Source organism: Tenrec ecaudatus, chromosome 1 (assembly GCF_050624435.1).
Source record: "Tenrec ecaudatus isolate mTenEca1 chromosome 1, mTenEca1.hap1, whole genome shotgun sequence".
NCBI classification, from domain to species: domain Eukaryota; kingdom Metazoa; phylum Chordata; class Mammalia; order Afrosoricida; family Tenrecidae; genus Tenrec; species Tenrec ecaudatus.
This window is the reverse complement of record NC_134530.1, coordinates 258,168,379-258,172,968: the sequence shown is the minus strand read 5'-3', so window position 1 is coordinate 258,172,968 and position 4,590 is coordinate 258,168,379. Positions and strand designations below refer to the sequence as shown.

Below are 4,590 nucleotides of genomic sequence, written 5' to 3'. Positions count from 1 at the left end.
GAATAAACAAAACTCTATTTATTTGCAGAAAAGTCCATTGAAAAACTGCTTGGACAAATTGAAAATATGTCAATACAACAGGATATAAGATCAAAATACAAAAATCAATTGGATTCTTGTATATCAAAGAAGATGATACCATACACCTATAGGGTCCTAAGTCTTGATAAAGCACTAAAACATATTCTGTGGAGAAGAGATAATCTTTTCATGAAAAGGTGCTAGAAAATTTGGATCTCCACCTGAAAACAAATAAAAAAGAATCTATACTTCACAGTATGTACAAAAATGAACTCAAGATAGATTAAAGACCTAAACATAAACTGTAGACAAGGGCCTTAAAACAAAGCATAAACACACTACCAACCATAATGAACATATCCACATTACAGAAGAAAATATAGAGGACTGGGACCATCTAAAATATGATGTGTATGTACATCACAAGGTTTTGTAAAAAGAACCCACAGATTGGGGGGAAAATATTTGACAATGATATGTCAGATAAAAGGCTAGATTGTAGAAAACTACAATCCTTTAATAAGAAGAATACAAATAACCCAATAAAAAAATTTTTTTTACCATGTACCAGTGACTGGGCTATGGAGGCTGCTGAAAAGGAACAGCCCCCATGCATACATCACAGTATTGCTCTGACCCATTGCCATCGACTGAAGTGCTGTACCTGAACAACAGCACCCAGCAACCACAGGGCATCCCAATAAAAATTGATACAAGACATAAATAGACAATTTATTAAAGACCAAATACAAGGGATCAACAATCATATGAAGATATGTTCATATTCATTAACCAAGAGAAATACAAATTAAAGCAATGGTGAGATACTACCTCACACCTACATTCTTAGCAAGATTTTAGAATGATAGCAATGAGTGCTGGGGAGGAGATGGAGAGATTGGAACACTCACACATTACTGATGGCATTGCAGATTTGCACAACCAGTATGGAAATCAGTATGGCACTTCCTTAAGCAAGTGACAATAAAAGTACCTTATTATCTTGCTATCTCTCTACTTGATATATCTATCCCTAAATAAACAAAGAAAAAACACAGAGATATTCACACCTATGCTTTCTGCAGCAAATTTTATAATAACAAAAAGATGGAAACAACCATAAACCCTCTCTGTAGAGAAATGGATAAACAAACTGCTACAGACACACAATAGATTATTATGCACCTAAAAAAACAGTGATGAGTCTGCCAACTCCTCATGACATAGACAAAATTGGAGGATAGTTATGTTAAACAAAGTTAGTCAATCTCATAACAATAAATTTTGTGACATTGTTATAAAGAAAAAAAGAAAAATGGTTTTCACATCAAAAGACAAGGCTTAAAACAGTAGACAAGGGCAGAAAGAGGTAGAGGAGGAAATTGACGGGAAGATAAAGAGGGAGGTGCAGTATAGCACCAATGAAACACACAACTTTCCTCTAGCTCTTTGGTGCTTCCTCCTTTCCCACTACCATGACCTTAATTCCACCTTACATAGAGGGAGAGTGGGTTGGAAAGAGGGAACCAATTACAAGGATCTACATGTGACCTCCTCCCTGGGGGTGAAGGGAGACGTTGGACAGGGCAAGATATGGCAAAATAATAATTTATAAATTATCAAGGGCTCATGAGGGAGCGGGGAGCAGGGAGGGAGGGAGGGAGGGAGGGGGGAAGAGGACCTGATGCAAAGGGCTTAAGTGGAGAGCAAATGCTTTGAAAATGATGAGGGCAATGAATGTACAGATGTGCTTTACACAATTGATGTATGTATGGATTGTGATAAGAGTTGTATGAGCCCCTAATAAAACGTTTAAAAAAATTCTACCTTACAAATCAGATTAGACCAGAGCATACATACTGCTACAGATAAGAGCCTGAAATGCAGGGAATTCAGGATATATAAACCCCTCAGGACCAACCAGGAGAGTAGAGATACCAGGAGGATAAGGGGAGGGTGGGGGAAGAAAGGGGGAACTGATCACAAGAACCCCCTCCCAGGAGGATGAATAACAGGAAAGTGGGTGAGGGGCAATGGAGGACAATGTAAGATATGGAAAAATAATCCATAACTTATCAAGGGTTCATGAGAGAGGGCAAGTGGGGGAGGGAGGGAAGAGGAAGAAATGGGGAGCTGATATCAGGGGCTCAAGTGGGAAAAGGATACTTTGAAAATGATGATGGCAGCATATGTGAAAATGTGCTTGACACATTGGAGGAATGTATGGATTGTGATAAGAGGTGTAAGAGCCTCCAATGAAAGTATTTAATTTAAAAAAAGAGGGAGAGGGGCAATAAAAAGAACAAAAACTAATCATGAATTGGGGAGTTTGATGGGATCTTCTCCCTGTTTTGATGAGATGGGCTGTGATACTCATGGTGCGTCTTTCTTTCTTGGGGTTCTGTTCCACAAAGAGGAAAAAAGGATACAGAAATAAAATTAAAGAGAGAGAGAAAAGAGAAGGGTCACAGCCTTAAAACCCTCCAGATTCCTCACCCATCTGAACTCCACACTGGTACGAGTGCTTATAAATGGATGAAAAGTAAAGTAAAACTGACTTAAATTCTTTTTCTTTCTTTTTTTTTTTTTAAGAAGCACACCAGCCTGTGCGATCACGAGGTGTAGAAGGGATCAGGTATCTGGAGTCAAAGAACAAAAGATCATATCATTGTAAATGAGTGGGGTAGTGTGGAGTTGAGACTCAAAGTACCCATTTGTAGGCCCCTGGACATCCCCTTACAGAAGGGTCTCAGGGAGGAGACAAGCCAGTCAGGGTGCAATGTAGCAACGATGAAACATACAACTGTCCTCTAGTTCCTAAATGCTTCCTCTCCCCCCCATTATCATAATCCCAATTCTACCTTACAAATCTGGCTACCGATTACAAGGATCTACATGTGACCTCCTCCTTTGGGGACAGACAACAGAAACGTGGGTGAAGGGAGATGTCAGATAGTGTAAGATATGACAAAATAATAATAATTTATAAATTATCAGGGGTTCATGAGGGAGGGGGAGAGGGAAAGTAGGGGGGAAATGAGGAGCTGATGCCAAGGGCTTAAGTAGAGAGCAAATGTTTTGAGAGTGATGAGGGCAACAAATGTATAAATGTGATTTACACAATTGATGTATGGATGGATTGTGATAAGAGTTGTATGAACTCTCAATAAAATGATTTTTGAACCCCCCAAAATTCTTTTGTAATGCACAGCTAGTTTCAAACAACAACACATCACTGTTTGGTTGGGATCTTCACTGTGCCCAGAAGCATTGCAGCATTGCAGCATTGTAGCTAAATGGGCAAGAGTAAGGTGTGCTAACCCAAGAAAGTTGGAACATCAGGGTTGGCACAAACTTGAATGGGATGAATTTTCAAGGTGAGGTCCAGGGGCGCATGTATGGGCAGCATCAGCATGTATGTATCCACAGTCATGTGCTTAGACTGTCCAGGATTTCCTTAGGTGGGTGTGTGCAAGGGTTTGGAGGTGAGGTGGTCACACTGGATGGCTGGGGGCCTGGGGAAGTAGGGCATGAGACAGACAGGAGGCATGCAAGACAAAGTCTTGCCCACTGTGCTAGGAAGAGCACTCAGGTAGTACTTCCAAGGTTTGTCCTTTTATAAATCCATGGCACTTTCAATATTCTTTTCCACTACCACAATTCTTTTTTTTTTTTTGGCTGCAAAAGGAAGCTTTATTGTTTCCATTTGGTCCCCAGCTGGGGGGAGGGGCTCCAGGGCAGTGGCGCTGAGGACGGGTTCAGGCAGAGGGGCTAGGGCCGGCAGTGGGGAGGCAGAGGGCCCCTGGCAGGTGGCTCGGCGCAGGTTCCTAGTCTTCTTTGAGAGTGAGCCTCTCAAACAGATCCTCGCCCTGCCTGGCCTGGGGGCCGGCCAGCCTGCGGAGGTTGGTCAGGTGGTCGCCCATCTTCTTGAGAAGTTTCACCTCCTTGTCCGGGAAGTGGTTCTCCAGAAAGTCACAGAGATGAGGGTCGGTGTGAGTGGACCCCTCGGCATGAAGGTCCAGAAGAGCCTGGTTGAGTCTTTTCTCCAGGGCTAGGGAAGCTTCCATGCCGTCCAGGGTTCGACCCCACTCATCTTGAGATGGCTTCTGCACATCCTGGGAGAGCGCGCGGCCGCTGCGCTGGTTCTGCAGCTTCCAGAGACGCTCAGCCCCCCCCTCACACTTCTCCTTCGCCAGCTCGCGGAAGAAGTGCCCCCACGCCTTCCAAGGCCACATGCTCGCGGTCGAAAAAGCAGCCCAGAAAGAGGCAGGTGTCAGAGGCCCCCAGGTGCAGGTTGACCAGACGGTGGACGCCGGCCTCCGCGTCAGTGGAATAATCTGACGGATCTGAGAACTCATGATGCGTCGGTTTGGAGGTCACCGCACGCCAAATAAAAGTGTTCGCTGGTCCCAAGAGGAGGGGCTGGCCGAGAGGATGGTCCCCAAGTTACTTCCGGAAAGAAACCAGTTGCGTAGTGGAAGGTTGGCAGCAGGGAGTCCCCGGATCTGTTCAAACACTGTTGAAGCAAGACACATATCCACGGGACCATGGGGCGAGCTTTCCACTACC

The 4,590-nt window shown here is 43.9% G+C and overlaps 1 non-coding gene and 1 pseudogene across 1 annotated transcript; both read right to left on the bottom strand.

Annotated features, from left to right (window-relative positions):
• Positions 1 to 581: 581 nt before the first annotated feature.
• Positions 582 to 715, bottom strand: LOC142437925 (small nucleolar RNA SNORA84). The gene has a single exon (XR_012782424.1). It is a non-coding gene; the product is annotated as a small nucleolar RNA SNORA84 (small nucleolar RNA).
• Positions 716 to 3,848: 3,133 nt separating this feature from the next.
• Positions 3,849 to 4,379, bottom strand: LOC142437443 (ferritin light chain-like; annotated as a pseudogene).
• Positions 4,380 to 4,590: the final 211 nt, after the last annotated feature.